The 10,961-nt window shown below is 43.4% G+C and overlaps 1 long non-coding RNA gene across 1 annotated transcript; it reads right to left on the bottom strand.

The window, feature by feature from the left end:
* Positions 1–249: 249 nt before the first annotated feature.
* On the bottom strand, positions 250–3,549 carry LOC129152321 (uncharacterized). Its single transcript, XR_008558928.2, has 3 exons — positions 3,453–3,549; positions 2,937–3,076; positions 250–652 (listed from the first exon to the last, which is right to left on the bottom strand). It is a non-coding gene; the product is annotated as an uncharacterized lncRNA (long non-coding RNA).
* Positions 3,550–10,961: the final 7,412 nt, after the last annotated feature.

The following is a 10,961-nucleotide window of genomic DNA, read 5'->3' as shown; positions in this document are numbered from 1 at the left end:
TGCCCCCCCCCCCCCCCCCCCCCCCCCCCCCCCCACACACACACACACACACACACACCCATAACCTCCCACAAACAGGACACTGCTCTGTTATTCTGGCGCACCTCACTGCAGCAATTCCTCCCCTATTGGCTGTTCAAGGCCCAGCCCTGGTTATAACAAAGTAATAGCTTAATAGTATTGTCGTAAAAATAAGAAAGGACTCAGGTTCCCCTGTATAAAATTCAAAACAAGACACAATTTGAACTGTTTCCTTTATTCACTTTTTTAAAACTCAAAATCACAACAAACATGTTTTTTTGGAACATCTAACACATATTTATGTATATGACATAGTTCCCACACAATCCATCATTTGGTATGGATGTACTACTCAGTGTGGTGCTTTTTGAAGCACTCCACATGTAGTGGCACATCACATTTTTCGCACGCAAATGGTGTGCGTCCACCACAGCTCTTGCACTACTTGTACCTGCTACTAATGTTGCTGGGCCAGTGATTCAAGCTGTCAAACCTGGTGACATCAGGTATCGCCACCGCCATTGCAGATTTTCTGCCTTGCCTACTTGGCTTTGTTCCATGGCGCTGGAGGAGAGTCTGGGCTACCAGCCTCTGGAACGAGAGGAGATCCATCTGCCCGTTTTTCCAGGACCTAAATCAATGTCAACATGCATATTATGCAATTACTCAATCTTCAATATCATCCCTTGTACATTGTCACGTTCCATATGTAGAACGTTCTGTAAAAGCAATATCACACTTGAGTTTGTGATGATGGATATCACCACTGGGGGGGGGATGCATAGGTGTGTGCACTGGTTATGTAAGCTCTTGTGTGCAAAGAAAAGTGCACCCCCAGCTGCACATCAACATCTTCATTAGCTTTTCTATTAGCTAGCTATCATTAGACTGTGAGACACAAGCTAATGTTTGCTAGCAAGAAAATCATATATGGTAACGTATAAAAATCCTATACACACTGGCCTTGAATACCTGTGAAGTTCTTTAGCTTGGAAAAGTATTCTAAGAGGACTAAACGGAGCCATTGTACATCATTCTAATATTTTAAATAAGTAAATTAGGAGCAATCCTGCAGAGAGTGTTTTACTTTAGTTAGCGACATGCTTTGTGGCCACTGGCAGCTATTGTTGCCACTCACAGAAATAAGCCTATTAAGAAAAAAATATTTGTCTTTGGTATAATTTTTGGATGGAGGGTTACTCTAGAGACTTGAATGAGTAAATTATTACAAATAAATTTTGGGACAGTTCATCTGAAATGTCTAAAAATGACCTGTTTCCAGGATGACTTGCAGTCGCCATGTCTTCAGCGGGAAGGAGCAGGAAGCAAATGATGTCATACGATAGGAAGCACTTGGAAACAAAAATTTTTTAAACAAAACTTTTGTCTAAGTTGTTTACTAGCAAATAAGTGGAAAATGTTGGATTAGTAACAGTGTAATTTTTATTGTGAGTCAAAAATGACAGGGATACACTTTGGCAACAATAGTTGCCAGTGGGGCTAAACGGGTTAACAGAAGACCTGGCTCTGCTCAGGCCCGTCTGGTTCTTATCCATTCCACGCTAAGTTGTTTTTCCCTCTCCAGCACGCGCAAGCACCAAAGTTTATTCTCTGCCACTGTAAGTCAGGGGTGGGCAATCCTGGTCCTCGAGGGCCACTATCCAGCAGGTTTTAGTTGTTTACCTGCCCCAACACACCTGATTCCTGGATGAATCACCTGTTCAGCAGCTCATCAGGCTCTGCAGCAGCCTGTTAATCACTAGTAGATTCAAACCAGGTGTGTTTAAGCAGAGAAACAAGTAAAACCTGCTGGACAGCGGCCCTTGAGGACTGGGATTGCCCACCCCTGCTGTAAGTGGTAGCCTTGGAACTGAAAAACAAATTTTAATAAAATGTCACAAAACATACGACACACATATCTGAAAACTCTATGATAAACATGATTATGAGGATTCAAACATGAGGATGGAGTTTTCAGTTTTATTCAATGTGTGCCATAGCAGGAATTCAACAGAAGAAATTATGTATGAGAACAAACTGGGAAGTAGTTTATGCACCAGCATGGAAAGAAAAAAGGAACCATTTGAAAAGGTAAAAGACCATCTCTGAGTTTCTCATGAGCTCAAAATCTTTGAAGAAAAGAAGCCAATCACTAAATTTTGTCTCCATGTACGAGGACTTCTCAGAACTCAAAGTGTCTGAGGTTCAAAAATGAAAAGGATCCCAAAATCTGAATTTCTAACTCCAAAAAATTGGAACTTCTTCACCAACTTTAAAATGGTAAATGGCCTGTATTTGATATAGCGCCTTCTAGAGTCCTAGAACCCCCCAAGGCACTTTACAGCACAATCAGTCATTCACCCATTCACACACACATTCACACGCTGGTGGGGATGAGCTACGATGTAGCCACAGCTGCCCTGGGGCGCACTGACAGAGGCGAGGCTGCCGAGCACAGGCGCCACCGGTCCCTCCGACCACCACTAGGAGGCAAGGTGGGTTAAGTGTCTTGCCCAATAACACAACGACAGTGACAAACTGAGTGGGGCTTGAACCAGCAACCTTCCAATTACAGGGCGAGCGCTTAACTCCTGTGTCACCATCGCCCCCAAATGTGGCTCCCTTGTACATGAAAATGTGCATAAAAATAAATTCCCTTTTGACTTCAGCAGATCTGTCAGATACTATTTAACCTTAACATGCTACAATGTTTAAATGTTCAAAATGCAAAGAAAAGCAGTGTGCATTGCGGACAGTAGTTGGCTTGGTTGGTTAGCACTTCCCCTAGCAGAGTTGGAATGTCGTTAAGTCAGATCTGACACCATTCCCAGATCTGAGTTCTGACTTCCAAGGGAAATAGAATGCAGCTCTACCTTCCAGGAACTGTAAATGTTACAAAACAGCACTCATCTTACCTGGTTTCCTTGAATCAAAAACCAATATGCAGTGACACAATTAGCTGTCCTTTCACAAACACATGTAGTTTCGGAGAAATGGAACCGACTCTGAGGAGCTGGCCTGGGTCCAGTCTGGGCTTTCTTGCAGGGGCTGCAACCTGGACCAGGACAAGCAGATGATGACTAGACGTGACTGTTACAAGTCAACAAAAAGCTTCTTGTTACGTGATTACTGGTGTTGTGGAAGCTGGTCCAGCTGCTCCCACAAGTTACTGCATGTAGGTTTTATCAGACAGATAGAAATAGTAATTATAAGTCATGTAATAGTGGAGTGGCTTTAATGATGCCAGGTTTAGAGTCAGTCTCTGTACTCTGTCTGATCAAAAGAGGTCCACCCTAGCTTTTCTCAGAAAAATTCATGTTTTTGTGATTTAAATGCCCTTTTCAGGATTTTCCTCTTCCTTAATGCTAAAATGTGTTTTGCATCTGTGGGCTGTCACACCATAGCCCACAATTAAAAACAGAAGAACATACCAGCAAAAGCAGCCTCCAGCACACAAGGTTAACCTGTAAATCAGCTCCCAAGGACACGATAACAACCTCCTGAAAACACAGAAATACAAGTGCTGTCATCTTTATTAGGAGCTGAATGAAAGGCAGGAGCTGCAGGAACAAGGAGCCAGGCCTGGCCCGTAATGCTTTGGACTTTGGGCAGTTTAAATCACCTTGACTAGCTGAGGCTCTAAAAGTGAGCCAGCTTCCCTCCTGCCCAGAGGGAGGCCAGGAAACTTGGCAACCAGTAAACAACATCCGCCTCATGCTTTGCAGTCCCAGGAGGGAGAGGAAACGGCCCGTACTCGGGGTTTCAACTTTGACCCCCCTCTCACTGGTGAGATATGGACCGTGCCCCTGTGGTGTGTACCCTTTTTCTGAACTCGAGTCTGTAATGGGCAAGGCTGTGGAACGAGTTTTCTCCTTTTGTTCATTTTTTGTTATTTTTTTAAATAAAATTGTGCTTTTGTGTTCTGTTCGTTCTCATGTAACTCTGGGGATTTTCAGCATAATGCGACAGTAAAACAACGACTGTTAGAAAACAATTTGATTGCTCTCTACATCGTTCAAAGTAATGGTTTCAGAGTGATCTTATTTAAATGAATAACTCTGTCTCAGGGAATTTAGGTCACATTTTTACTTGACGAGGTAATTATATTGGAGCAATTATGAGTCGATTAGAGGAATATAGCGGTTTTATTACTAATTTAAGCCTAAGTGGAAAGAAGTTTACACACTCTGAGCCGACGCTTTGATAAATGTGCCAGGAAATGACCCGTGTGTACTACCTGCGTCTCTGTACGTTCATGTTCACTTGGCACATGATCCATCAGGAGAGCGAGGTGACCTTTACCACGATGATGAGCAGTATTTCATTTAACGAGGAGGGAGGATTTATTCCATCTAAATCAGATGAGGTTTCACTTTAACTGTGAAATTTTTGCGAGGCTTTGATGGGGTGTGTTTCAGCCCCACAAAAGTCACATGTGAAAGGCTCGTTTCATTTATTTCTCGGGACAGTGTTCCCCGAGGGGGCTGGAAAATAACCTGCCAGTTTGTGACAATTGTATTACACAGCAAGAAGATGGATAAGTGGTTGCTTAGGGATGTGTTTTTCATTTCTTTGAAACAGACAGAAGCTCGTGTGGAATGACTTGATGACATCGTCTGCATGGCGTTGGCTGATGGGTTAAATTTGGGGTTATGTTAATCGTTAATAACAGACACACAAGTTACTTTCGAAATGTTCCACTTGCCTCCAGTTTCTCCCGCTGTGGCTGCTAGTGGCAGTAATTTAGATTCGTGGTTGTTTCCATGGAGCATGTGGAAATACAAGACGTCTTTGTACAAATTGATCTGTAGGATGTCCTTCACGCTGCGCTCCGAGCTCCCCTAATTGTCAGTGCACATGTTTCCATTTCTGCTCTTTTAAAATTCAAATGACAGGCAGGGAAAAAAAAGAAAACAGAGAAGGAGGTGGGAGGGACTTCTTTTTGCAGATTCAAAAAGCACCTTTGGACTACGGGATGGTGGCCACTAGAGTCGTAACCTAGCAACCGGGAAGTTGCCACACAAGAGAGGACAGACAGAGACACAGAAACAGGGAGAACAAGACAGAAGGGCTTCCTCTTGAAAAAAATAAATAAAACCCTCACCCTCTCATTTATTCATGCCTTTGTTTGACCAGCTATTTTAGGACCTGAGGGTGTTTCTCTTTCAGCCGAGGCTTTAACTATTTTTAGCACCATCTTCCTGTTCTTTCCTGCTGAAGGAAACGCTGCTTAACCCCTTTTCTATTTCTGTAGTGCTGCCTGCATCTGCTCCTCAGATCCACATGTGGAAATTAAAAGGAAGGATGATGGTTTTAGTGTGTATGTGTGTGTGTGTGTGTGTGTGTGTGTGTGTGTGTGTGTGTGTGTGTGTGTGTGTGTGTGTGTGTGTGTGTGTGTGTGTGCGTGTAAGGGGGAGAATGAGAGACAGCAGGACAGAGAAAAAAAGGGAGGAGAAGAGGCAGACGGAGTGTTTTCCATCTGTTTTATTGGCTGGATGTCATCTTTTTGTTTGAGGCTAGCATGCCGGGCAGCATGTTTTGCATTTGAATTCGGTTGTTTCACCATCTGGGTTATTACCTATTACTGAATGCTTTCTTTGTCCCTGTTTATACTGTATATATGTGTTAGCTTGTGTTTGATTCAACAACACACTTATACGCTCAGATCTCTGATGTTTTTGCAGAAACACTGTCTGGATGCTAACTTGGAATAGAAATAATGACTTTATTGCTGTATATGTGTAAAATTTCAGATATTTGTCTGTGTGAATTTGTTCAAAGGTAAATACATGCATGGCCGCAGAGTTGTGAGTAAAATTGACCCCAAGTCCCATTGGGCTTTTTCACTTCCTGTGTCCCTTTGCCTCTAGAGATGACGTCTAAGTGTCCTTTTGCAGTCATTTGCTGGCTTTGTGATATTTCAGCATAGACAGATAGTTTACAAAGTTAGGTTTTGATCTATGAAACAGTGATTTGAGCTTTGAGATGATTTCAGAAAAATCAAAACATTTTCTCTATAGAGCAAGACATTGATAATAATAGTCAGACATTGATAAAAGTAATAATATGTATTTTTTTTGCTGTTATATTTATACGCCTCATTATTTAGCTTTGTAACATTAAGTATTATTATATAACACACCGTAAATCCTCGAATACAGGCCGGTATTCAATTAAAGGCCGGGTCTCCAATTTTGGCCGGTATCGGAGTCGGCGGAGGTGAATAATGGTCGGTCTCTTATTGTGGCCGGGTGGAATGTGGTAACAAGCAAGTACGGGAGCGGTTGTGTCATCGTCTCACTTTTGATTTGCGAGTGATAGACCGTGAGGGTAACTTTAACCATGCGGAGACGAAGAGGAGGCAAAAATTTGATATCAAGTTCAAAGAGAACGTACGCTGCAGAACACTGGGGAGCAATAGGGGTTGTATGAACTAGTCGACTTCACTATAGTGACTTTTTATGCCTGTCGTCGACTAGTCGCTGTCACGTGATAATGACCGGCAAGATGCAGCCCTCGGAAAAGACAGCAGCCTGCTGTCAGCAGGTGACAAGCTCCTGCGCTCGGGGGGGGGGGGGGGGGGTGGGTGGGGGTGCAACGCGCTCTTCCAGAGTGTCGGTACTGACACGCGATCGTTCATGTCGGTTCATTTCCTTTAATGTTTCCTGTCTTCTATTTGCGCCTGATGCGTTTCGCTGTGGAGCGGGGCACATCAACTTGTCCTCCGACGCACCGATCACTGATGCGGCCGCCAAGCAGCGAGCACTCCGCTGTTTTTGCAGTCGGTAATCTGCCTCCTGAGCACGGCCACAGAAACAATCAGGTGTTGCCAAATTATTTAACACGCGATCGTTCATGTCGGTTCATTTCCTTTGATGTTCTGTCTTTTATTTGCGCCTGATGTGTTTTGCTGTGGAGCGGGGTGCATCAACTTGTCCTCCGGTGACACACCGATCACTGATGCGGCCACCAAGCAGCGAGCACTCCGCTGGTTTTGCGGTCGGTAGATCTTTTAGAACTGCAGTTCAAAGGTAACTCATGAGGTGAATATATATGAACCCAGGTAGCAGTTTCTCTTTAGGATTGAGAGGAGATGCAGGAAGATAATAAACAGACAGGACAGAAAAATAGTCAAATAAAAACAAGTTAGTTTTTGTACCTGGTGGTTGCAACAAACAGACACCATTGAAGGCAATCAGAAGTGAGGAACAGAAAATGAAATAATTATTTTAATGTTTAGATCAGCAGGAACTCTGAGAGGCTGCAGGCGCATCAGTGAGTTTGCGGCCGCTGCGCAGGGGGAGGGGGGAGAGGGCTGAAGCAGAAACTACCGTTGTTAAAAGAAATGTGTTTAACTTTGCAAATGTGGGCGCAATTTTAACTGTCAAAAACTCCAGCGAACCATTAGTTCATTTTGCTCAAATAGAAATAGAGGCCTGCCTCTAATTCTGGCCCTCCTTCCAATAAAGGCCTGGAGCTTGATGAGCTTGAGTCAAATACAGGCCCGGGCCTGTATTAGAGGATTTACGGTAATATCAACATTATGCATGTACTTTTGTAAAGGTTATGGTTTTCGTACAATTTTTTGCCCGTTTTTCCTTTTTCTTGAGCCTCCATTCCATACTTTTGTGTTTTTTAAATTGCTTTTACACACAAGTCTGTTAGACAAAGAAAGTCAATATACACACATGAAATTGAATATTTATTGATGTATTCTCATAATTGTCCTTATCGTCCATTCGTTTCCCCAGATTTACATAGTCAAAGCAGTGATGGTTTACGTGATGGTATAGTTGCAATCGTCCTTTCTGCTTTAACCCTCTGGAGGCAGGCGTTGCAGATTTGCAACAGTTAAAACCTACCTACCTGGTTACTCCACATACGTGTTTCATGAGCATTTTTTAACTCAGAAGTACCCCTGAAGGACTTAGTTGTTTGGCCTTTTATCAAACCTTATTTTGAGCCTGAGAGGGTTAAGCACAGCAGCTCCAGACTGTCTATGGGGAACGATATGGGGGATAAAAATAAGGAAGTCCTGAAGGGGAGGGGTGGGGAGTAGCTGATGCATAGCTCTCTGGTGGCAATGTGATTTTACTGTCATTGGCTGGAGAAAGGTCACAGCAAAGGCGCATTGAAATGGGGGGAATAAATAGGCGAGCACGCTGCACTGCATAGGGAGATGGGCTTGCCAATGAAGTCCCAATCTATTCCCCTCACGCTCTCTGTTCACTCCCATTACAGACCTCATCAGCATCAAATCCCCACTACAGCAGCAGCAGAGGCAGTGGCACGCCCTCCCCCCTATACTGTTCTGTCACGCACACACACACACACACACACACACACACACACACACACACACACACACACACACACACACACACACACACACACACACACACACACACACACACACACACACACACACACATGCAGGCCTTGCAGAAAGAATGCCGTTTAAATATTTTAAACCAACAGTGTGTGTTTCTGTGAATGCACATGCTGTGTATGCATTTATTGGAATTTTTATTCCACCCTTATTTTCTATTATTCATTTATTCATAAATGTATTTATATTTCAGCTCAGGAAATCTACCAGTTTGAGGTTGATTTTTTAAAACATATCCAAAGACAAAAATCATTTGTTCTAGTTCTCTTTGCTCGGAACCTCACTGCGCTCACCACAATCTGCACGATCAATAAGAATGTGTCTGGATTGTAGCATATTTGGAAATCAGTCTTCTGCACAGGCAGTCACGATGCTGCTGAACTCTGAGTAGTCACCAGCTTTTCCCTTATTTCCTCAGCTTTACGCCACAAGAAATGCAAACATGTCCCAAGGCCCTCTCTGGCACAACACTCAAACCATGTCAGAATCTAGAAAGAGAAGATCACACCATATTTGTTCGACACTGATGGTGTGATTAGACTCAACGCATTTAATTAGGCTATAATGCCAGCTGGATGAGCTGCCATGGGGTTTCACCCAAGATCTCCATATACTCCTACCATGATCGTCAACCATCACAACCACACTAGGAAACTTTTGTTCATGGTCAACAAAAACTGTGAAGATATTATACTTAATGTTGAGCCCACTGCACTCAAGAGATGGCTGAAGACCTTGCCAAGATCCTGGGAAGACCCTTCATGTTCTTTCAGGCTGTTATTTGCTGTCAAAGCAATCCTGTGCTAAGAAGTTCTAAGCCAGGGGTGTCAAACTCATTTTAGCTCAGGGGCCACATTGAGGGAAATCTAGTCCCAAGTGGGCCGGACCGGTAAATTAAAAACAACTTCAGATTGTTTTCTTTGTTTTAATACAATCAATACAAAACTAGGCTGGAGCCTGAGGACAGTGTATCCAAAATAGTATAAGTACAACACCTGAAGTGTACTTGAAATTTTGAAAAAACTAAAAAATCAATCAATAAAAAAAACATTCCTTAGTGATTCAAAGAGCTTACAGATCACATGGCTAGATCAGTTTCATGCAGCAGTTAAAATATATTTGACTCATTTTACTTTACATCTTTTAGCTTTCACCAGCACATCAACATCAGAAGTCACATCCTGAGTGGCGGCCAACTTCAGGATGTGATTCAAGTTCTTGTGTGAGCCTTGAGCACAGCTTTGTTTTATTTATACTCATTACAGAGAAAACTTGTTCACAAAGATAAGTTTATTTTCACTCTACATTGTAAAGTATGAAAATAAAGTTTACACAACCATCTCGCGGGCCGGACTTAACCCGCTTGCGGGCCGAATCCGGCCCGTGGGCCGCATTTTTGACACCCCTGGTCTAAGCAATGGACTCAAGTTGTCTCTAGTGATTTTTTATACAATTGGAAACAGTTCTTTGAGCCTCTGTATTGCGTGTGAATCTTTGTTGGGGTTCAAAATGGTCCAGGGGCCCTGATAAAGGGCCAAGTTCAACTTCATGATAAACCGCAACAATTGAAACGCTGGTTTGCACCGCTCATTTGGCCAGGGCAAGAATATTAAATGAGATGTGTACTTGGCTGGTTTACAATTGCTCTATGACTGCATGATACTAGAAACTTCATGCACAGCCATTTACAGTACCCCAATAACGTTACATATGTGCTCCAACATTTTTCTTGGGGCAGCAGTAGCGTCCAGTAGTCAGAAGATTGCAGATTCAGTCCCAGCTCAGAGAATTCTGCTGAAGTGTCCTTAGGCAAGACAATTAATTCTCCCATCCTGCTAGTGATGGTTGGAGCGAAGGGTTGCACCTGTGATCGGCAGTCTCACCTCTGTCAGTGTGCCCCAGAGCAGCTGTGGCTAGATTGTAGCTCATCACCATAGCATGTGAATGTGTGTGTGAATAGATGAATGATACACTGTAGTGTAAAGTGATTTGGAGTCTGACTTTTAAAGGCGCTATACAAGTGCGGGTCATTTATCAATTGGTTTTATTTCTCTTGCTAAACAAGAATGTTATCAGTAGCCTGGGCTAGCTTGGGCTATTGTTATCAGTAGCCTGGGCTATCGTTAGCAGTAGCTTGGGCTATCATTAGCAGTAGCTTGGGCTATCATTAGCAGTAGCTTGGGCTATCATTAGCAGTAGCTTGGGCTATCGTTAGCAGTAGCTTGAGCTAGTGGTAGCAGTAGATTGGGCTAGAATTGTTCTGCAGTCTGAGGTGACTGTCAAACACGAGTTAAGTGCCTGCCCTGTAATTGGAAGTTTGCAGTTTTTTCGCCCCATTCAGTCTGTCGCTATCATTGTGTCCTTGGGCAAGATACCTAACCCACCTTGCCTATTGGTGGTGGTGAGAGGGACCGGTGGTGCCTGTGTACGGCTGACTTGCCTCTGTCAGTGCGCCCCAGGGCAACTGTAGTCACGATGTAGCTCATCGCCACCAGGGTGTGAATGTGTGTGGGAACGAGTGAATGACTGATTGTATTGTAAAGCGCCTTGG

Source organism: Nothobranchius furzeri, chromosome 8 (assembly GCF_043380555.1).
Source record: "Nothobranchius furzeri strain GRZ-AD chromosome 8, NfurGRZ-RIMD1, whole genome shotgun sequence".
NCBI classification, from domain to species: domain Eukaryota; kingdom Metazoa; phylum Chordata; class Actinopteri; order Cyprinodontiformes; family Nothobranchiidae; genus Nothobranchius; species Nothobranchius furzeri.
Note: the sequence above shows the minus strand (reverse complement) of the source record. Positions and strands in the feature narration are given on the sequence as shown.